Source organism: Lutjanus erythropterus, chromosome 5 (genome assembly GCF_056507025.1).
Source record: "Lutjanus erythropterus isolate fLutEry1 chromosome 5, fLutEry1.hap2, whole genome shotgun sequence".
Lineage (NCBI taxonomy): Eukaryota > Metazoa > Chordata > Actinopteri > Lutjaniformes > Lutjanidae > Lutjanus > Lutjanus erythropterus.
This window is the reverse complement of record NC_139321.1, coordinates 42,890,093-42,915,067: the sequence shown is the minus strand read 5'-3', so window position 1 is coordinate 42,915,067 and position 24,975 is coordinate 42,890,093. Positions and strand designations below refer to the sequence as shown.

Below are 24,975 nucleotides of genomic sequence, written 5' to 3'. Positions count from 1 at the left end.
CAAATGTAATCAAATGTAATGAATAAAAAATAATAATAATCATGCTGTCTATTATTTATATTTAATTCCTTATAAGTATGTATTACATTGTAAACAATTGCTGTTAATTTACGGCCAATTTAAGACAGTAATAGTAGTAAAATACTAATGTAATATGGTTTTGTACAGTAGTTTGCAATGCATTGTGGGCTGTTCAACGTGAAGAAACAGGCGCACAGGCCTTCAACAGTATGTTAATGTGATAAATTACAGTAAACTACAGTATTTTTTAAATTTGGTGCGTGCCAAACTCACGAGGGAAAGTTCTCCTGCCAGAGCATTAGGAACATGTTGCTACACATGAACAAGAAGTCCTGCTTCCTCTGCATCTACTGGATTGTGTATCTACAAATAACATGGTAATTAAAAACTAATTTATCTTAATTTCTTCGCCAGGAGAATACAACTAAAATGATGTTTGAAATCGAACTGTTGTTCAGCAAGTTGTCTAGCTAGTGAGCGTGTTGTGTTCAATGCCACTTATCAGTGAGGCTAAGATTTGAATAAGAATAGCAATATTTTGAGGACAGATTTTTTTTTTTTTTTTTTTTGCTATGGTTAATTTAACATACTGCTCTTCCTTCAAACATTAGCAAATGCAGGCGAGGCCAGCAAGGCAAAGGAGAAGAAGAGCACGTCCTTGTGTTAGAACGTATTTACATCTAGCAGAGTGAATTAAGCGAATCAATTAATTATTATGTGCAAACTACAGTTGATGAAACAGTTGAAACAGTGAAATGACTAACAGAGATGCTGTGGTGAGTTTTATTTACTTTCTGTTTGAATGAAATTTGTCAAACATTGAGTTAAGGCAAGTAAGGTAATGTTAATCCTTGTTCGGTAAAATAACTACATGAGGTGTAGTGATTTTTGTAATGATTAGACTGAGAAAAACAGGTTTCCTTTATTGACATTTTAAATGTATTTTGAATATATGTATTTTTTTTGTATAATGTATTTTTAACGGTATGATATTTGCTCTCCTGTGCACTACACACAGACACACACACACACACACACCAACAAGAATAAATTGGTAATGTAGGTTGTTGGACTGATGACAAGTGAACCGTTTTGGATCATCTGTGTCTGGAGTTAATATCTGTAAATGCCATGAAAAATACATATAAACTTTGAATGGTGATGGAATAATTTTAAGTGGTATGGTGGTTTGTGTTGAGAACCAGCTGATAGTGTTAGTGTTTACATAAATCACAACATTCATTTCTTTCACCGATTTCATAGCCAACAAAGAAAATTTTCAGTGTTAACTGTGATATAGGTGTTGATTTACAGAAAAGCAGCCAGCAATTATACTGGGGTTCTTGTTGACATATTTTAGCCTAATTAAAATCAATGGATAATATGTCTAGTTATATATTTGGTTATTTGGTCTCATATGCTTTTCAAACTGAAAGAGAAGTTGGTTACACTTGGGGTTTCGGAAGGTGACTGTTATTGATGTCCTGAAAACTGAGGTTTTCTTTAAGGCGTGCAACACCCATCATTGAAAACTGACCAGAAAAGAAAAACAGTTTTCAAGAACAGCTTCAATTATGTTGAACCAGTTCAGATCTGTCTAGGTCAGAATGAGATAGGCAAAGATTTTTGCTCAGTATGTTCCTATTAAACAAACAATTAAATCTCTCTTTCATTGTGAGTCAGTTCAGGAACTATATAAGCACGTACACTCCATTCTAAGGATGTTCTTCAGGATGTGTGGGATGGCAGAAATGTTGCAGAAAATTTGGTCTTCCAGACAGAGAGCTCATCATTGTGCTTGATTTTATATCAGTGTGGTGGGACTCCTCCAGCAGTGCAGAACAGTGAGTAGGTTGAATGCAGCCTGGGCCTGACTCCTCCCTTGTTCCAACCTCCTACCTTTCCTCTCCTTCTTTTTTTCTGCCTCATGCCCTGTCCCTGCTGTTGGCTGTGAATGTTTGCTCACACCAGGTATGTGCCTACAAAAGTCTGTTTGTGTACAATGGTACTTGGACTTTAGTCTTGTTAAGCATGTGCAATGTGTTGGTTGACCAGGTACCGTTGACTTCCCTCCTGCCCTGCTGTGTATTAGAGCCCAGACCTTGAGGTGACTTGTTCATTAATAATTTTTCTTTTTCAGCAGCTCTAGCCCCTGCTATTGTGTTGATTATTTTGTTTTTCAATAAAAGTTTCTGTTTTAATTGAGTACACGTCTCAGCCTGTTTATCAGTAACGAACCTGTGTGCCTTACATCTACCCTATACACAATATTCAAGGTGCTTTAAGTATTTCCTGGGGTGAAATTCCCCAGGTGGTGTTCTCTGGCATATTCTCTATTCTTCCCTTATGTCATAATTCTATACCTACCAACACCCCTCGCCTACATCAGGATGTCTTTGAAGTGGTAAACCCACTGAGATCTGGAAAGAAAAAAAACACAAGATACTTAAAGCGTACCTAACTCTTGTCAATTTACTGCCACACAATAGATCAAGCGCCGACCACATGCAACTTGTTCTTCTCTGTAAAGAACACTACTTTAAGTATTTTGGTCAACACTTGATTTTGGGCTCCCTGGTTAGTGACCTGAAAGACCCTGAGCTCAATGCAGATCCTCTTATCCAGGGCACTAACCGCACAATACAGTCTTACAATGATCATGTTCAGAACAGTGAAGGGCAGTCCTCATCAAGTGGAGGTGTTAAATTTGACTGTGTTTGATATTCTCACATACTTCCATGTATGTCAACCAGGGTTACCCCCATGTCTTGGCCATGATCTTTTTGAAGGTATTGTATCCTCTGATTTGGCATTGTGCATTAACCATTTTGTTAAGGTGGATAAACAGTTCAGCTATCTTGAGTTGAATCGGCGAATAAATCAGTTCAAGTATCTTGAACTGAGGATGCTAATGACAAACCTCCAGAGGTTGGAAAACTTGGTGGGCATGCTGTGCAAAACTGGTATTTGCTCAGAATGTTGCCTGTCTTGATTGGAGACAAAATCCAAAATCCAGGTGACAATGAAATATGGCAGTTGGTTTTACAACTTAGAGAAGTTGTGGACCTCATTTGTGCACCAGCGATTTCAACTGGCCAGATAGCCTATCTAAGAGTTCTGACTAATCAAATATTTGCATAGTCAAAAGCAAGCCTTTCCTGACCATCAGCATCATTATGTCAGTCATTATCCAGAGCTCATTGTCCAGTTTGGGCCACTTATCCGTCTATGGACATTAAGATTTGAGAGCAAACACACATATTTTATGCAGTGTTTGAGAAAAATACGTAACTTTAAGAATCCATGTTCTACTCTTGCAGAGAGACATCAACTTCTGCAGGCCTTTCTGAGTGCTGGCATCTTCTTCCCTACAGCTGTTTTTGCTGAGAAGGGGACACATTTTTTCCTCAGGTGACTATAATGATGACATAAGAAATGTAATTGCACATCATAATTTACCCAGATAGGACGCATATGTCTCGCAAACGTCGGCCTCAGATCACGCATCGGCATTCTTTTCCTGACATCTGTAAATGCATCTGAGAAGCATCGGCCCATAGCAGGGACATGGTTTGCCAGAGAGCGGGATTATGTGCTCCATTTCAAAGTCGGCGATAGGTTGTAGGTAGGTCACTTTTTAAAGAGGTAAAACACTAGCCTTGCAGGACTCTTTTGTGGTAAAGCACAAAACCTACCTCACAGAAATTGTGTAAGAGCTACACACAAGCTTCACCATACTATTTTAAAAGGTAAAACATGAGCCTATGTCACAGAACTCTTTTAAGAAGTAAAACAGGGGTTACCTCAGAGACCTCTTTCAAAGAGGTAAAACATGAACCTCCTTTTTGATAGAACATATGTGAACCTCACAGGACAATTTTTAGTGGACACCAGCCTACCTGCAGTTTCTTCCCAAATGTTTCAATTGATGCATATTTTCGCGATGGCTGTGGTGGAGGCTGCGACCCAACCGAGACAGGAAGCGACGGTGCTGGCGACCCAGCTGGAACAGGAGATGGCTGCGGAGGCCCCACCAGGACAGGAGGTGGCTGTGGCCCAGCCAGAACAGGTGAAGGCTGCGGCCCAGCCGGGGCAGGAAGTGGAGGCGACCCAGCCGGAACAGAAGATAGCTGCGGCGGCCCCACCGGAACAGGAGGCGATAGTGGCGATGGCCCCACCGGGACAGGAGGCGATGGTGGCGGCGACCCAGCGGGAACAGAAGATAGCTGTGGCTCCACCTGAACAGGAGGCGATGATGGTGACGGCCCCACTGGAACAGGAGATGGTGGCGGCGACCCAGCCAGAACAGGTGATGGCTGCGACCCAGCTGGGACAGGAAGTGGCGACGACCCAGCCGGAACAGGAGATGGCTGCGGTGGCCCCACTGGGACAGGACGTGGCTGCGGCTCAGCCGGAACGGGTGATGGCTGCGACCCAACCGGGACAGGAAGTGGCGGCAACCCAGCCAGAACAGGAGATGGCTGCAAAATGGCTGGCCCACCAGGACTGGAGAGGCAGCTGACAGAAGGATAGCAGGCCAAAGGCTAGCTCTTTCAGGGGCTGGCAGGAGAGTAGCGGGCAGACAGCTAGCCGTTTCTGAAAATGGAGTTGACGGGGGGCTAGCGGGCCAAAGGCTAGCCTTATTTGGAGCTGGCAGGAGACTAGCAGGCAGACAGCTAGCAGTTTTTGGAGATGGAGCCCGGGCCAAGACCATGCATAGCTGCTGAATCTGGGCAGTTAGTGCTGAAAGTGTCTACTTCTGGGTGGCCATAAAAGTAACATGCTGCTGGATAATACTGTCCATTCCATTGCCACAGTTCTGCTCTTGGAAGGTGTCTGCTGGGTCCATATGTGGTTCATTTTGTTACGGTTTAACTTAGAGGTGGACCCAAATGGGCAGGGAGAAAGAAAACCAAAAATCCATAAATCCAAAAACACAGGAAGACACTGACCAACACGGAGACGAGACGAGAGAGTGAGAGTGAATGAACCAACAAAGGAAGAGGACAAGACACAGGATTAAATACACTAGGAAGGGGAAGGAAAACAAGACACAGGTGAGGGCAGTCAGAGACAGGTGAAAATCATTAGTGAAGACAAAGGGCGGGAAAACAGAACAAAGACAGGAAGTAAAAACAGGACACAAGAGGGAGAACCAAGACTACAAAATAAAACAGGAAGTGTCCAAAATCCAAAACCATGACAATATTGAGATTTTCGATATTCTAAAGTGCTGAGTCACTGTATTATGCCTGTCTACAGTAAACAGTGAAAATTTAAAGTAACCCCCAGAATGTTACTGTAAATCACTGAAATATACTGCATTTTATTTTTACTGTAATAGGCTGTGAAATTGGTCAATAGTATGGAAACTGCTAAATTTCAGTAAAGTGCTGGCGGCTCTGCTGCCAGTACGTTACTGAAAAATGGAAAAATACAGAAATATACTGTATTTGACTATTACAGTAAAAGCTGTGAAGTCATTTCACAGTACAAATACTGTAAAATAATGGTAAAGTGCTGGCATCTCTGCTGCCAGCACTTTACTGTTATTTTACAGAGAAATTCTTTACAGTGTGTATATATATTTTCTTTTTAAGTCTATATAGTACTTTTCTTTATAGGTATATTATATGTTTATTCATATTATAAATCTTCATATTCAAACAATAAGGAGGCATGTTACAGCTTGTTGTTTTATTTTTTGGGGTTTTTTTGGACGGTTATTGGGGGGGTCTATTTGTTTTCTTTTTCTCCACCTCTTTCTATTTAGAATTAACATGAGGTGATAATTTAAAAGAAAAAATTGAAGGATAGCTCTGCTTTGTGCGGTGATCTGTCTCTCAGACCGTCCTCTTCAGACCGTGATGCTCTCCATGGTGCTGACACATTTATTGCAGAGCTCACAGAGATATGGGCCAATTTAATTCAAACTTGTTTGTTTACTTTATTTGCGAGCTTTTTTCTCATGTGTAATGTACATTATTCAAGTTGAAGTGGGAGAATAGGGTAATTACACTTTGTGTATGATGGAGAGTTTGTCATATTTTATGCACATTATGGACCTTATCTGTGCTTGACCACTCTGATGCATCACTCAACAACTGACCTTGTGGTGGCGTGGATGGTGTTATGCTGCTGTTCTTGCTCAGTCCTTGGAGTGATAATGGGTGTCATCAGCCAGTTTCTGAGTGGATAGCCACTCTCACCAAGGAGCAGCCTGTTTACTCTTCCAGCCTTGAAGTCGTGGTATAGGGCAGTCTCTCAATGGATGCATGCATCGCAGGTTGATCCAGGCCATCTTGCCACCAAATTAAAGATGTAATTGGCGTCGCAAGCTATCTGAACATTCATGGAGTGGTATCCCTTGCAGCTGTCATACAGATACTCATGTTCAGATGGAGCCTGGATCTGTATGTGAATTTCATCGATGTAGTCTATGATGCCACGGATGCAGGAGGCCTGGCAGAATTGCTGCTTTATCACCACTGTCTCTGCTTCAGTGGGTAAGTGGACGCCAGCAAGACGCCAGTGGCACCCTGCAGATGGCCCAGCAGGCGGTGGACTTGCAGACACAGATCATGTCTCCAACTGTGTTTTGAAAAGCTCTGTTTAAATAGAAATGAAGTGCAGTTGGGTTAAAAGGCTGCGTTGTGGTCCGATACAAACTGTAAATCTGGTGACAGCTGTTGAATAATTCAATAATCATTGTATATGTCCAAAGGACTGCTTCTGTCCCTAATGAAGCTCTCAGGTCTAAAAGCCCACTCTTTGTACAACCAACAAATGAGGCGCACCATTGTGTTAGAAGTTGCAGTTACCATAGAAGTGGCCTAGATTTTGACTTAATGCCTGCTCCTGACTAGGCGTAAGTTTTACGCCTCGTCTTAGTAAGAGGAAGGCTTAAGCCTAGTTGGTACAACAGATGTACCTATGAGGTTGGACTTAAACACACAGTTACAACCATCTTAGCATAAGACCAGGCATAAGACCAGTTGGTGCAACCTGCCCCTGGGATAATTCTCCATTTAGCAGGGCACTTTCAATCATTTGGGGACAGCTGTAACTGTCTTTTTGCCAAATCATGTTTACACCTGCTGTTGGATTATGCACATGAACTGACCAGATCCACATCACTTGTCTGGATGACAGCAGATTGAGCCACTTAATGGTCGCACTCCTCTCTGTCTGTTAAATTGAGATCTCTGGCAATAGCTTAGAAAGACATCTTCCATGCCCAGTAGTTTTCCGGGCAGTCATCAAATTCTAACAGCCAAGGACTCACCATCTCTCTCCTGACCAGGTGTTTTGCCAAGTCTGTCATTTGTGGTGTTTCACATTAATAGCCTCTAAGACTGGATGTGTGAGACATTGGGGGCAGGGGGGTACTAGGGTAATGTGCTCTTTGCACATTATCTACTGGTTCATCTTTAAAGTTCCCATATTATGCCCCTTTCTAACAAGTTTTAATAGGTCTCAGAGGTCCAGCATGTTCAGTTCAGCATGCCTCTACACACCTGTATTTCAGCCTGTCAGAAGGAGCTGTTTCTGTGTCTGTAGCTTTAAATGCAAATGAGCTGTGGCTAGTTCCTCTCTTCTCGGGAGGTGGGTGTGGCTTGAACATCCACAGTCATGCTGCTATGTTTACGCTGAACACTTACAGACATGGCTAATATCAGACACACTGGAGTTCAACTGTTTGATTTTGACCAAACATATGAGTCAGACAGAGAGGCTCAGGCCCAGAAGTTCAAAACAGTGGATGCAGCAGGATGTCTTTGAATAGTAAGTCAACAATTTTGTGTATGTTGGCATTTAACATTTAGTTGATGTGTGTGTTGGTACAGCGCTAAAATACAGCTCAGCAGCTTTTGCTAACTGTTACTCACTCTGCTTGTTTAGGGCAATTTTGGTGAATAAGTGACATGGTGATTTGTGAATGTAGTTAACTGTTATGCCTCGAGTGAGACACATTTGTACTCTAAGGACAAAGGACTGCTACAGGTGTTACATGTCCTAATTAGAAATATACAGCATTTTCATGCTTATTGACAATAAATTATCTTATTGCTTTACAATATCCTCAGCAGAGATGCCTATTGTGTCCTTTTATGTAGCCATTTTTTTTTTTTTTACATAATACTATGCAGGAAATTTGTCAGTCTGTCAGTATCATCATTTATCATTTTATCATCTGTTTTCAGAAGTTGAGGCTGTGTACAGTATTAAACTACACTGTGCTGTCTCCACGTAATGTGTACAAACTTACCTATTACAAAGTTCTAATATTATGTGTTTGAAATTTGAAATCTAATGTCTTTCAGGTTTTGAATTTCATAGGCCTTCTATTTTTCAGAAATATTTACATTTTTGTATAATTTTTTGGAGAGGTGCTCATGACAGACTTTAGAATAGACTCTGGATGAGCTGTAAAAATTATTTTAAAGTCAATATTTTATGTCAAATTTATATATTATGGAAAGTCACTGTATATTAAGCAGGATAATGTACAGTGAGCAGATCAGTATTGTGAAATAAACCCCTTCAGGATGAATTAAGACCCGTCTGCTTTGTGTCGGGGTCCTGCATCACCCTGTCAGGGTTTATTTCACAATACTGACAGAAAAGATTTTCACAATATATTATAACAGTTGTATTTATGAAGATAAATATGTCAGATTCTTTTACAGTATGCTTCAAATTACTTCAGTGGGCATAACATTACAGTGTTCACAAAACATTATGAATGGACAAACACGTCCCAAAATGAGCAGATACTGTGCATATTAAAAATAAATTCACAGGAGACAATTTTTACATATACCATGAAGCATTTATTGAATCACCATTATCAGTAAAAAAAAAGTCTGACAGATTTTTGATTTCAGTGTTTGCAAGGTTATGCTGTTAACTGGACATCTTTTCCAGTTGTTTCAGTCATGACAGGTATGAACCGGGACACATAGCTTGCGATGACCTCCTCCTTGTCTGGTCGCTCATACTGTGCACTCAGGTCCTGTGGATTGGGGGTCTTCAATCCCTCATTCATGTGTGGTGCCGGGTCCAAAAAGACTTGTAACACTTGCAAAATGTTGGCTCAGTCTTCACTAGTTGTTCTGGATGGTCCTCTTGGCCTTTGGGAAGTGCACTTTGAAGAGTTGGTCTCTACCAGATGTGGTGTGTGGTTTGTCAGCATTTTCACTGTAATACATGGCAGCCAGGTAGAGTCTGGATGTACAGCAGTACAGAGATAATCAAAGATGTAAATATTGACAAATGTACACATTTCCCAAGTTCAAAGTAACCACAATTTCATTTACCTGTAAAGCATTCCAAGAAATGGAAACAACATTCATCCATCCATCCATCCATTATCTTCCGCTTATCCGGGGCCGGGTCACGGGGGCAGCAGTCTGAGCAGGGACACCCAGACTTCCCTCTCACACTTCCTCCAGGTGTTCCGGAGGGACCCCAAGGTGTTCCCAGGCCAGCCGAACGACATAGTCACTCCAGCGTGTCCTGGGTCTTTCCCGGGGCCTCCTCCCAGTGGGGCATGCCCGGAACACCTCCCCAGGGAGGCGCCCAGGAGGCATCCGATATAGATGCCCAAGCCACCTCAGCTGACTCCTCTCGACGTGGAGGAGCAGCGGCTCTACTCCGAGCTCCTCCTGGGTGACAGAGCTCCTCATCCTATCTCTAAGGGAGTGCCCCGCCACCCTGCGGAGGAAACTCATTTCAGCCGCTTGTATCCGAGATCTTGTTCTTTCGGTCATGACCCAAAGTTCATGACCATAGGTGAGGGTAGGAACGTAGATTGACTGGAAAATCGAGAGCTTCGCCTTTTGGCTCAGCTCCTTCTTTCCCATGACAGACCGGCGCAACAACCGCATTACTGCTGCCGCCGCACCAATCCGTCTGTCAATCTCACTCTCTATCCTCCCTTCACTCGTAAACAAGACCCCAAGATACTTAAACTCCTCCACTTGAGGCAGGGACTCTTCTCCAACCCAGAGGGAACAATCCACCTTTTTCCAGTCGAGAACCATGGCCTCGGACTTGGAGGTGCTGATTCTCATCCCAGCCGGTTCGAAGGAGCCAACAGGACAACATCATCTGCAAAAAGCAGAGATGAAATCCTGTGGTCCCCGAACTGGACTCCTCCGGCCCCTGGCTGCGCCTAGAAATTCTGTCCATAAAAATAATGAACAGAACCGATGACAAAGGGCAGCCCTGCCTGAGTCCAATAGCACCGGGAACAGGTCTGACTTACTGCCGGCAATGCGAACCAAGCTCCTGCTCCGGTCATACAGAGACCGTATGGCCCTTAGCAGAGGGCCCCGGACTCCATACTCCCGGAGCACCTCCCACAGAATGCCATGAGGGACACGGTCGAATGCCTTCTCCAAGTCCACAAAACACATGTGGACTGGTTGGGCAAACTCCCATGAACCCTCAAGCACTCTGCGGAGGGTATAGAGCTGGTCCAGTGGTCCACGACCAGGACGAAAACCGCATTGTTCCTCCTGGATCCGAGGTTAAACTATCGGCCGAATTCTCCTCTCCAGTACCCTGGAATAGACTTTACCAGGGAGGCTGAGGAGTGTGATCCCCCTGTAGTTGGAGCACACCCTCCGGTCCCCCTTCTTAAATAGAGGGATCACCACCCCGGTCTGCCAGTCCAGAGGCACTGTCCCCAACTGCCATGTGACGTTGCAGAGGCGTGTCAACCAAGACAGCCCTACAACATCCAAAGACTTGAGGTACTCAGGGCAGATCTCATCCACCCCCGGTGCCTTGCCACTGAGGAACTTCCGAACTACCTCAGTGACTTCAGCTTGGGTGATGAATGAGTCAACCTCTGGGTCCCCAGCCTCTGCTTCCTCTGCGGAAGGTGTGTCAGTGGGATTGAAGAGATCCTCGAAGTATTCCTTCCACTGTCTAACAACATCCCCAGTCGAAGTCAACAGCTCCCCACCACCACTGTAAACAGTGTTGGAAGAGTACTGCTTCCCCCTCCTGAGGTACCGGACGGTTTGCCAGAATCTCCTCGAGGCCGACCGGTAGTCCTCCTCCATGGCCTCCCCGAACTTTTCCCATGTCCGAGTTTTTGCTTCCACAACCACCCGGGCTGCAGCACGCTTGGCCTGCTGGTAACCGTCGGCTGCCTCAGGAGTCCCACAAGCCAACCAAGTTTGATAAGAAACAACATTCTTTGGTGCAAAGCAAAGAATGACACTGGAAAACCTCCACAGATGAAGTCTGGTGGACGGGCTCAGTTCTGTGACATCCTTCAGAGTCTTCTTATTGGTCAGCACCTTCTCCAGCTTGAAGAAGACAGGAGCTGCTGAAAATGCTAATAATATTTACAATATAATATAGTACTAATTACTAATGACAGTATGTGTGATGAGTTTATAAACCTAATTAATTGAATCATCAGCGTGATTATCTTTACAGAATATTTCTAATCAGCACTTATAAAACAGGAGCTGTGATAAGGATTTTGTCTGTATATGAGTAACACACTTGCTGTCAGTTTATTCTTGTCCCTTGTTTGATGCCGTCTGTGTGCACTGGGGGAACAGGGTGTCTTCATGTCCCTGGATGTCCTGTACATGGTTCAGGATGGAGGTCCATTTCACCACTCTCTCTGGTCTGGTGGCTGATGAGGCTGCAGTCCACTTCTGTATCTTCTCACAGTCCTTACTGATCTTCTCCAGTGTTTTTGACATTCCTACAATTCATTGGAAACACATTTCTTCTCAGTGAAAAAGCCCAAATGAAAGATAAATGTAATGTGTTGCAGTGCAGCATTTCAAAACCAGTAAGTATTTAAGTATATGAGTATCAATTATCTCATAGCATTACACTGTAAATGTAACAACACCAAGCATATTTCATATACTATTGACACAATATATGCAATCATACACTGCTATGTGCATAATGCATCTGTAGTAACAGTAGTAGTAACTATGTATGTGGCCACTGCTACAATGCACTTTTTCTAATTAAAAACCCATAACCCATGTAGTCACATGATTTTATGAACTGTATTGATATCAACTCAAAACAGTTATCATTATGGACGAGTCCCTCTCCTACTGCATGCCCTGCATCCCCCACTGAGTTGTTTGAATATAGTGCAAGACTACTGTTACTGATACTGTTGTCCTTTAGCGCATGTGCATCAGTGAGGAAGCAATGTAAACACTTGATGGGGGAGGGTTGGTGGTGTTGGCGAGGACTTCTGCTAAACTGCAGAAGTAAAACTTATTTTCTAAATATTTCCCAGTGATTACGTTGTTAGCAAAAGTAAACACAACTGCATACCTGCCCTAATCACCACCCCTGAGTTTCTCAGCCTGATCTTGCAGCAGATCACCACACATTTCAGGGATGAGAAACTTAAAAGCTTGATGCTAACCAAAGTTACACAATGTTGCCAAGCAAAGGGGAGAGAAAATGTCCGTCACAACTGAACCGACAGCATAAACCCAGCAACAGTTATCGGCATCCAACTTACTGCTCTGTTTAGTTAACTTGTGTCATGTAAGGCTTAACTGAGTGGACAGATTATCTTGACTCTCTCTTAATGTTATACACTCCATTGTGTGAGCTTACAGGAGATGCTACCCAAATTAGCCACTGTGCTAATGCCCCATACACAACAAAGTAGCATAAACATAATAAAAACTTAATGCTTCCACAAAGTTGGGTCGTGGACAGTCAGTACGGACAGGACATCCTTGAGCTTTAGTTTTGAAGCAAATCCTGCTTTGTACTTGTCCTTGTTGAGGAAGCAATCCAAAGTGAAATGGTTAGTGCACACACACACACACACACACACACACACCACATTACAGATTGTTGTGATTGTGAATTAAATTAATCCACTGGGTATTCTCTTGGTCAGACAAGGAGAACAGATGAAGACGTTTGTGCATGTTCCTGCAGCTAACAACAGAGCAGTTGGTGTGCTTTGTTTGTACCTTCGACATCTTTGTTTGTTTACTGGAGCGGCATTAGCAAGGAAGAAAAATGGCGACTGCAAGGTGGACTCACTGGGATTCAGTGGGTGGCACAGACACAGAGCACGGGGAGTGTCAGCTGGAATTAGCGTTTTCTTCCCTTTTGACATCATATGGAGAGCCAAATCTGAACAGGGCATATGGACCCACATTCACTGAAAGGTGGAGCAAGCAAGAGAGGGAGAGAGTGGACTGTTCTTATCTTAGGGGAGTCAAAGGGACACATATTTTCACTGGAAAAACAGTCTGTGCTGTATTTTGCTGGCGACTTTCTGTATGCATGGGTGTGACAGGTGATTGCTGAGAGACTGTAACCTGATGCTGGGTGTGTGATACCAAGGAGTCAGTCAGAACATCCTCACTGGTACACTGAGCAGGATCTACAGGGGTGGGATCTGGGCAGGGATCTGGGCTGCGTCATAGACTGCTGCTTCAGCTAAGGCTGCCGTTGCACTCCTCTCTTTTTGTAGCACGTACAGACTGGCTTCCACCTCTGCTTTGTGCTGTGCTGTTTCGGTGAAAATCTTTTGATGCTCTGCCTCAATTTGAGCTGCGTCTTTTTCAGTATGACATGAGTATTAGATTTTTACATGACCTGCCCTTGCTTGGTTTCATAAGTTTTCTGTATTTGGTCCACATCATTTTGTTGTTCCATGATGATCACTTGGTTCTGCTTTGAAGAGCTCTGGATGCAGTGTGCTGATGACAGTGAGATTCCTGTTCCAGCCCCTCCCCTCAGGCAGGCGGCTGAGGAGCATCCAGAGCAGAACCACCAGGCTCAGGAACAGCTTCTTTCCCGAAGCTGTCAGACTGCTGAACTCGAGCCATGCTCTATAGACCCCCCCCCCCCCCCCCCCCCCCCCAACTCTCTCCATCCCTCCCCACCACATACCTGCACCACACACACTTTACCGCACTAACTCACTTTACTAAACATGTGCTCTTAAAATACTTGCTCATGCGTGTTTCTCTTAGACCTAGCATTAGCAGTGCTGATCTCAGCCTCTTTATCCTTGTATCTATTAGTCTTACTTGTATATTTGCCTTACTGTATATTGTCTTGTGTATATTCTTCTCTTGCCTTACTTGCGCTCTTTAAATACTTTGTTTTTAATTATTTATGGCTCAATCCTGGACCCGAGTACCAATTTCGTACCATAAACTGTAAAGGTGAGCTGGTATGACAATAAAGTACCTTGAATCCTTGAATCCTTGAATCCTTCACCCACTGTGTAAATGTTCTTTTCTGTCCTCACTTTTGTGTGTGTCAGCAAGGCTAGACAGTTAGCAAACAAAAACTCCAATAAAATTGTATGTTGGAAAAGGTGGCTTTACTGATGTTTTTTTCTGTAAAACTGGAAAATACAATACAAAGCATGTATCAATATACTGCATGCACAGCGCATATAAACATGAAATAAACATTACAATGTAAATAGTTCTATTCATGAAATACTTGATAACTTAATGCAGTGCACATGAAATAAACTACATTTTACATGACCATGAATTTTAATATTTTCACTTCACAGGTAACATGACAGGTATTTTATTATGACCTAAATATTCAGCACATAAGTAACTTAGGTAAGTATTAGCACAAAAATATTCAACAGGTAAGTGACAAGTAAGTACATAAATTGTATAGTTATTAGCTTAGACCTCCACTGATGTGCCCCCAGTTAGCTGAAAAATGAGCATGTGCTGCATGTTTAGTTTAGAGTCCATTCACCTTATAAACGTAATAACATTTTCCATCAACAGAACAATTTTAGCATTTTAGCAATATTTCACATCTTCAGTTATGGACATATCTCCTCCAAGGCTCAAATGAAAGGAGAAAACTGCTTTTGCATGTGCACTGTAGGCTGCTCTTATTCAACTGAAAACAACATGGTGAACCAAAAGTGAAACTTGCTTGCTACCTATAATGTCCACAAAGATGCAGTAATGCACTAAACAGAATAACCCACATTTATGCTTAGTAGGAGATGATGACCTCTTGTTGACATAATAATTATGACAGGAGTAAAGGAGGAAGTCAGGTGACTAGGTATAAAGAGCGACAAAGTCCAACTAGGAAGGAGGTCACAGTGGTTGGATGGATCAAACACACTGAGACTTTCACTCAGGAGGCCACTGTTTGTGTCCTCTGTGAAGCCAAAAGTCAATGTTGACTACTTACAATGTACAGAAGTTGAAGTACCATACCTAAATTCCATTGTGTATGTATTGAAACGTAACTTTCGTACATAACTTACATAACTAGCATACTTATTTTAACCAAATGGTCTGGGGCTGAAAAATGAAGCCAATGTGGAGGTACCAAAAACTGCAGTTCCTTCAGTGTCCACCTGAGGCTGTCTCCAAAAGCAAGTCCCCATAGAGCCCCATATTAACATGCCCGACATTACAGCAGAAATAAACATGTTTACTGCCTGGTACAAAAAAGTTTTTGGTCTCTGTAGCTAATTCCCCTGTTCATGACAACTGAAGGGAGACAGATTTTTTATATAACTCACCATTTAAATTATATTAAGGCTTAGGGTTATGCATAATTAAGGGTTTGCCCACTTGTATTGACAGGTGTGTGCTGTCACAGGGGGCTTACGGCTGGGCAGCTGCTTCATTCAGCTGTCTCAGCTTCAATCACACTCCACCTCTTTGCTCATTTTTGTCTTAGTCAGGCACTCATTCAGGCACTGCCCAGATGGAGATGACCAGAGCCATAATACTGAGAGCTTCAAAACCACTCCTCAGAAACTCATAGGTGATGTCATGGATGCTCTATCCACTAATTATTATATTGTAGCCCAGAGCAGACAAACTAAACGCTGCCTCTCTATTTAAAACTAACTATTTTGTCTCATTTATGAAGTAGGCTAAAATGTGATATATTGTTTGATGTATGTTGTGTTGTAACATTTTGGGCAGGTTACCAAAATTGAGTAGTTAGTTATATTTGCTAGTTACCTCTCTGAAAATTAATTGAATTACTTTACCAATTACTGCATTATAAAAGCTTTATGTTACTTGGGAATGTAATTTTTGTGTTAATTTAAATGTTTATTTGAATTCTCATATGAATGCATGCACACATATTATTTTAGTGTAGCTAAATTATTTTAGTCATAACTGTCAAATTTTATTTATCATTGAACCTGTTTTCACTAATAAGAGTTTTTAATACTGCTGCCCAACAGTGTGTCATGGTTTTGGTTTTTGTTGATTTCCTGTTTTATTTTGGTAGTCTTGGTTCTCCCTCATGTGTCTAGTCTTTACTTCCTGTCTTTGTTCTTTTACCCGCTCTTTTTGATTGTTATGTCTTTCACCTGTTTACCCACCTGTGTCTTGTTAGTTCCCTCTATTTAGTCCCTGTGTTCCTCAGTGTCTTTGTCAGTTTGTGCTTGTTTTTCATGTATGTCAGTCTGCTTCTTGTTTGTCTCCCTCCCATGTTTCTGCTGTGTTTTTTCCCCTGGACAGTGTTTTGAGTTTGCCTTTTGTGGATTCTGTTTTTCTTGGACTCTGGATTTTTACCTCCCTGCATTCCGTGTAAGCCTTTTTTTTGTTGTTTTATTTAAGTAAACCCTTTTGAACTGGTACTCCTCCTGTTGTCTGTATTTGGGTCCTCCACCAGTTGAATCCTAACACAATGAGCAGCAACAACTAGCGTGCACCTGTAAGCTACACATCTGTTATCCAGGGACTGGACAGTAGCATTTCGAAGAAGATGACCTACAGGAAGCTAAATGTGTTAACGAAATGTTTCTACAATATGACAAACAGTTTATATTATATCATCATCAACAGCAGCTCACACCACCTAAATTGTCTTGTGCCACTGTAAGTGAATAGACTGTGTTTGTCTGCTACATCTGCTGTCTGTTGCAGTTTAGGTAAGTCAAAAACAAGAAGTAACAACCCCAGTTAAATTTCAGTAATTGTAATTGCAAATTAATATGAGAAAAGTAATGTCTCGTTATTGCCAGTAGTGGGATTACTCTCAACAGTGGACAGCAAATCCCACACTCTGGCCCTTTAACTTTCATAATTAACATAATAATAACTCTGACTATGATCATTTACTCAAACTTAAGTACCTAAAACTCTGAAAGTCTGAAGGTTTTATAACAGAGGTCCAGTAGGCTACATCTGCCATTGCTACTCTTCACCAGTCAAATATCTAGTTTTGGCAACCACTGGCAAATAACGTAACGTATGAGGATGTGTTGCAACATCATGAAACTTCAGCCTTTGTTACTGACAGGGGACAGTCAATATTTTTGCACAACCACCAAAGACTGCCTTTCAGGAACATCATTTGGGCAAACAACCAGTGTTTTTATTTTACTGGAGATGACAGTCACACATGATTTGTCACCTGTAATCTGACATGTGACACTGAAAATTGACAATAAGGCAATAACTAGAGGTTGAGACCTCCCTTCACTTCCCTCTCTTTTGTTTCACCTTTTTCCCATTATTTCCCAGATACAACTCAATCCTGCTGTGACCTTGCTCTGCTCATTTCACCTCTGAGCTCCACCTTGTTGAGCTGTAAAAAAAACTGAAATAAAAAAGATAAGTGGTTATCTGTCTTAGAGGAAGAAATGTGGGATGGGGAGATACAGTAAAAGAGATGGTGATAGAATAAGGGGATTAATATAGGTTGAAGAAATGGGAGATAATGAAGAGGAGGTGAAAAGAAAGGAGTGGGGTAAAAGTGAGATGAAGGACTGTGGTTAGGGACAAAGAGTAAAATGAGCCAGACAGAGAAGAAAATGTCAGAAGATAAAGGTGAAAGAAGAGGTCATGTGTATAACTGAGCCCATAAAGACCCTGTCAATGTAAAAACGGGGGCACACGGAGGGCAGATGGGACATGAAAAAAGGGAGGTAATAGGTTGGGGAAAAAAAGCATGAAAAAGCAGCAAAAAAAAGCACAGTGAGCTCAATAAAGGATTCCAATATATTCATATGAAAGAGGGAAAAAGAGTGGGAGGGGGCTTAAGTGATTTTGTCAGTAAGATGTTCTTCTGCTGGCCTTGACTCACAGCTGCCTCTCCGACTCCTGCAGAGATCGTTTTTTTATCCTTTAACCAGCTGCAGATAAATGACACGATTCTTGAGAGAAAGGGAGGAGGTCAAACCATTTTACTGTATACAACATACATATAGAACCAGTTACTACCATTCCACCTTATGCCGATGTCTCTGCAGTGGACATGTGTCATGGTCTGCTTAGAAAAAATGGCTCCTTGAAAACAGCTGTTTTTGACAAATAATAATAATAATGGATGGGTCAAACACACCCATAATAAATAGTTAACAGATAATAAACAATATATTGCCAAAAGCTCCTACGCTTGGATGCTTGGTATTAAACTTGGTATTTATATTTTTTCATTCCTTCCTGACATGTTAGTGGGATATACAGTATTCTTCATTTAACTTAATTTGTATTTAATTTTCAGTAACAAGCACACAGTGTATGCATTCCTTTCTTCTCTTTCCATTTTTTTTTTAGATGTATATAACATTTGTACACATTATACCATAGATATCCACTGCTGTGTACATGTGCCCTTTTGGACAGCAACCTCCAATGGTGCACCTGGAATCTGCTGGAGCCACTCTCCCAGTTTGTGGGTCACAGGTCTCAGTCCTCCGATCACTCCTGGAACCACTGTCGCCTTCACTCCCCACATCTCCTCCAGCTCCTCTTTCAGCCCTTGGTATTTTTTCGAGCTTTACGTGTTCCTTCTTCCTGATGTTGCTGTTGCTTGGGATTGCGACATCTATCACTACTCCCTTCTTTTGTTGTTTGTCGATCAGCATGATGTCTAGTTGGTTAGCCATCACCAGTTTGTTGGTCTGGATCTTAAAGTCCCACAGGATCTTGGTTTGGTCACTCTCAACCACCTTAGGAGGTGTCTTCCTTTCTGACCAAGGGACCTCCAGCCCATACTCAGTGCAGATGTTCCTGTACAGTATAGAGTGCTGCTCTATGATCATATCAATTACTGCTTTCAAATAGTAAAATGAGAAAATAAAAATAAATAAATCAAATCAGTTGTATTCTTTCTCATGGCTCCTATCTGCAATTTTCCCTGAGTCCATTAACTGAAAAATAAATATAAATAAATAAAATACAATAAAATAAAATACAAAAATCTATGGCACACAGACAAAACAATACTTTCTTTAAAGAAAATCACATGTCTTGTAGAAACAAATGTAAAAATTTAACTGAATTAAAAACTAAAAATACGTTCATGCTCTGTGATGCTCACTTGTCTGAGGCTGAGCCTGATACTTGGTGGTGTCTCATCTTTTGTACAAGTTCATCAATGTTCGGGATCAGTCTCTGAGCTGGAAATCCTCAGGATTGAGTGAAGGTGCTTATCACTAAGACGGCTCCTGTGTGATGTTTTGTTTAGCTTCATCAAAGAGAACAGTTGTTCACACAGGTATGTGCTGCCAAACATAGAGAGCGTCTCAGCAGCTTGGATGCGCAGCTGGGGCATTGTTTCGGGGATGAAACGTGCAAACTCAGCAGCACCCACTCTCTCATATTTTTCCTTCAGTGTGTCATTGCACTGGAGCTCAATCAACTCCATTTGTAGGTTTGGTGGTGGGCTTTCCACGTCAACTGCAAAAGGATTGCCGAGCAGTGCAAACCTGCTTTTTTGGGCTTCAAAGTCAGCGAATCGGCGTCGGAAGCCGGCAGCAAGTATGTTGAGTTTATCGGCCAACTGTGCACTTGGGAACACAGCGGTAGAGAGCTTCTCTTTCATGGTCTGGCAGCTGGGAAAGTGGCTCAAGTTTTCTATCCGCATCTGCGTCTCCCACAGATTCAACTTGGTTTTAAACGCCTTCACTGTACTGTACATATCAGAGATGACACGCCTGCTGACAGCTGCAGGTTCATCAGATTCAGATGGCTTGTGATGTCGCACAGAAACGCCATTTCACACAGAAACGTTTCATCTCGGAGCTCTGTTGTGTCTTTCCCTTTGCTTTCCATGAACAGACAGATCTCCTCACGCAGCTCGAAACATCTTTGCAGCACCTTTGCCTGGCTTAGCCATCGCACCTCTGTGTGATAGGGCAAGTCACCATACTCTGTATCTAACTCGCCCAGAAATGCCTTGAACTGGCGGTGATTTAAACCTTTGGCTCTGATTAAGTTAATTGCTCGCGTTATGGTGCTCATTACATGTTCCATTTTCAAGGGTTTGCCACACAACGACTCCTGGTGTATTATGCAGTGATACGCTGTCAGCTCATGTGTGACGTTTTCTTCCCGCATCCTCTCCCGCATCCTTGCCACCAATCCACTCCTGTGCCCGCACATCGCGGGTGCTCCGTCAGTTGTCAATCCCACGAGTTTTTCCCAAGGCAGCCCCATCTCATTGACACATCTGGATACCTCTTCATACAGATCTTGTCCTGTAGTTGTGCCATGCATAGGACGTAATACCAAAAACTCTTCTGTTATGCTCAGGCTGGAGTCCACTCCGCTGATGAAAATTGACAGCTGGGCAATGTCAGATGTGTCGGTGCTCTCATCCACAGCAAGGGAATATGCAATGAAATTTTTTCCCTTTCCCACAAGCTGTTCTTCTAGATTGGTGGAAAGCTGGTCTACACATTCAGCAACTGTGTTCCTGCTCAGGCTCACGTTTGAAAATAGTTGCCTTTTGTCTGGGCACACTGTGTCACAAACTTTAAGCATACAGTTTTTGATAAACTCTCCATCTGTAAATGGCCGGGCTGATTTTGTGACCTCTTCTGCCACAATAAAACTAGCCTTGACAGCAGCTTCGCTTTGTGATTTGGCTTTTGTGAACAGAGCCTGTCGGGACTTAAGACCTCGTTTTAATTCTTCCACCTTCTGTAGCCTTTGTTCTGTGTCCATATTCTTGTCTTTGTCTGTGTGTTTCTTAGACGTTTCATGGTGCCTTCTTAGATTATATTCTTTCATTACAGCCAAACTTTCTCCACATAAAGACACACAGGTTTGCCTTTTACCTCCATGAACATGTACTCTGCCTCCCACCTGGCTTGAAACCCCCTGTTCTCAGCGTCCACCTTTCGTTTAGCCATTTTTGGGGAGGAGGTAGCTGAAATTTGACATCTGCTCTGACTGCTGATGAAGAATGAAGCCAAAGCCTGCTTGCTGTGCTGCAGTGAGTTCGTGGGCTACCGTTGCATTGTTGGGAATGTAGTATTGGTGCGTTCAAAACACCAGCGGGCGGCTGCGGCCTGCAGGCCGGTTCTAATAATAATCAATTTCATCCCAGGGGCCAGAGATAATTCATTCGCGGGCCGGATCTGGCCCGCGGGCCTTGACTTTGACATATGTGATATAAATCATTACCTTGATCAGTTCAGCCAAGTCTTTGCTGAAGAAAGGCATCACTGGCTCATCTGTTTGATACCTCTTCAAAAAATGTCCTGGCAACAGTCATGTAGAACTCTAACTTGGTCAAGATGAGTGGATCTTTCAGGGCTGCTTCGATTGTGTCAAAGGATGCTGTCCCCGGGTTTGCGAGTTTCGTCCTTCTCACTGCATCCATATACTGCTGAAGTGATGGCCAGACTTCAATAGCCCTCTCTACCACAGGCAAGTTCTCTATCCACCGATGACCACAAAACGGTAAGGGGAAGATGGTGGATTTTGTGACGGCGCTGTAATCTTCTCTCCTTGCTGGTACGTTGTGGAATAGGTTGTGCATGGCTCTCAAACGTTTGTCCAGCTGCCACATGGTGAATCCACTTTTAAAAGCATCATGCAATGTGTGCAGTCCACAGCTGCCCACAGAAACAAGCTGAGCACCTCCATTCAGTTCTGCATACTCTTGTTGGAAAAGTTCCAAATATTTGAAATTCAGATTGGGCCCATCCATGATGGTGGTCCATCCATTAATGATCGTACCTCTCTTTATTTTATTCACACACAAAATTAGGAAGCTATTTTGATGGTCAAGCATATTGTTTTTTTATTGTCATATTGCCGTATTCCTATCACATTAGAATTAAGATAGTGAGATATTTGCTGATAGAATGATTTGACCTGAATAAATAAAGGTCATAGAAGCTGTAGAGAGGCTACGCTGTGCAGCTTTGATACATTGGCCAAACGTCGTCTGGAGAGCATTTTTGACCAAATGTCGATGTCTCTGCGACATCTTCCCAACGAGCAAACGCTCTTCATACGATGTCGTGGTGATGCAACTTTATTCATCATGCCGACGTTGGCAAGACATATGCGTGCTGTCTGGATAACCACTGACTTTGACAGCAGCCTGTGGAGATGAGTTAAGTGTTTGTATCCAGCTTTTAAAGATAGGGCCAAATCTGAACTGTTTTAATGTTTGGAATAAATACTGCCACGATATATGATCAAATGCCTTTTGAGCATCTAAGGACATGATCATTGATTGATTTCTTATCTTTTTTATGGCATATTATGTTTAGTAGACAACACAAATTATCTCCATTATACCTTCCAGTGATGAATGCAGTCTGGTCAGGATGAATAATTGTAGGGATTATCTGGTCATAACTCATACATAACTCATGTAGCCAATATTGCTGGATCCATAAATTCCCAATCAACAATGATATTGGTCTGTTGGACTGGCATTCAGGGGAGTCCTTACTCTTCTTATGTGTCACCACTATAGTTGCCTCTTTCCAAGATGGCACCATAGGTTTTGACTCTAATGCATGATGATATGCTTTTAATAGTAGTGGAGACAACAAGTCTTGAAATGTTTTATAGAATTTGTTAATATTTCTATCTGACCCTGGACTTTTATTGTTTTTGAGTGCTGAGATCACCTACTTGATGTTATGTTCCTCAACTGGCTCATCTAACTCCTTAGCCACTTATTCTGTCAGTTCAGATAGTTTTATGGGTTTTACAAATTCTGAGAGTTTTGCATCATTGAAACAAGTGTTCGTATTCTTATATAAAGACCTGTAGAACCCTGCAAAGGATTCTGCTATTTTATCTGGTTTTTTGACAAATGAATCTTGTGATTTTATTCTCTGTACGATGTTCTTGCTGTTTTCTTAATCTAAATGCTAATAACCAACTTGACCTGTTGCCATATTCACTGTATCTTTGGTTAGCAAATCTTAAAGTTCTCTCAATCTTATCCAATAGTAGACTAAGTTCTTTTCCAGTTGCATTTAGAATGTTTAGAAGTTTAGCTGACCCAGATTTTTTATGTTTATGTTCCAGCTCTTTTATTTTAACTTCCCGTTCTCACTGTTTAGCCTCTTTCTTTCTTTTCCTAGCACATGTAAATGAAATAATGTGCCCCCTAATGTATGCTTTAACATAGTCCCACAGTGATGTTTCAGGCAAGGTATTGGTATCTATGGTATCATCTATCGATGAACGAGATTCTTTATCATTCCAGAGAGGGATGCATTCAGTCTCCATTGTTTTGAGGCTGGTCCGTGGCCTATATCCCATCTTATAGCAGTGGGTGCATGATCAGATTTATTAATTGGCAGTATCTCAATATCCACTACTCTATGTAACTCCGCCTTCAGTGTGAAGAAATAGTCAATCCTTGAATAGGATGCATGTCTACTTGAATAGAAAGTAAAGTCCCTGCTTCGTAGGAACTTGCTCCTCCATATATCCAGAATGTCTGATTGAATGAATAGATACTTGAGCATTCTACTCATTTCTGATTTCTGGCAGATTGCTGATCCAGTAGTTGCGACATTACATGGTTAAAATCCCCCAAACCCCATCAGTGCTATACTGAAACATTATATTAAATAGTGTTCTGATGAAACTAGGATCTTAATTCGGTGCATATTGTTGTGTCTCAGACCATAGTGGGAAAATTATGTCTCCGGTGAAAAACGACAGAGAGTATGACTTAGCCCAACAACCTGGCTTCCTTATTTTTAGCAGGTAAAACAACGTCTGCTTGTGTGCAGCTCCTCTGTACACACAGCACTCTAGTGCCTCCTATTGGCATCAACAAATGTCAACCCTAGCGCCCCAACTCAGTACCAGCAGCATAACAGTACATGTTTCCATCTTAAATACCTTTTGTCTTTCAAACACATATACATTGCATGACACTTCTATGCCATCAATTAATCCATTAATGAGAATATATGTCCCCTCTTTGTTTTTATGGACAGATGTTTGAGTGAAGTTAATTTGTTTGTGTATGAGTATGGCTACTCCCTTTTTTCTCCCTGAACAATATGAAGAGTAATACACTTTATCTGCACATGACTTCTTTAACTTTCCATGACATCAGGTAAATGGGTTTCCTGTAGAAATGCTCTGGCAGTTGGCTTGTTTCAGCCGATGTAAAAATTCTTTCTCTAAACAGGATTATGAAGATTCTGTTCATTTAGGATTATGAAGACCTTTAACATTATAGTTTATAATTTTTAATGTTTTCATTACTTATAATATGCTGTGTGTACTTATTACAGTTGTACCAAAGTATTTCAAGTTCAACAAGGACAATCCACCTTATTCCTACCCCCAGTGATCCCTTGTGTGAATTACTTCCACTGCATCCTGTCACTGAACAGGAACCTGCATTTTCTATGGTAACGGCCAACACTAATCCTCTTTTCTGTGGCGTCTGGGAGAATAAACATGTGGGAACACCATCTTTTACACCTTAAATGGGATAACCTTACTATATTGTTGCCTTCTACTATCGAAGGATGGGAGGACGATCTGAAGAAGTGGCTGCAGATAATGTATGCTAACATATTTAGCTACTTTATTGACTCAGTTGCTACAAACGGTGAAGCTATGAACAATCTGAAAAGCTCTGAGGCATATCAGTACTTCCACAGGAAGATGGTTATGAATTTTTTTAAAGGAAGTTAGACAGCCTTATTTATCTTAAAGCAGACATAGT

At 42.0% G+C, this 24,975-nt stretch overlaps 1 pseudogene; it reads right to left on the bottom strand.

Annotated features, from left to right (window-relative positions):
• Positions 1-19,340: 19,340 nt before the first annotated feature.
• Positions 19,341-21,160, bottom strand: LOC146327314 (general transcription factor II-I repeat domain-containing protein 2-like; annotated as a pseudogene).
• Positions 21,161-24,975: the final 3,815 nt, after the last annotated feature.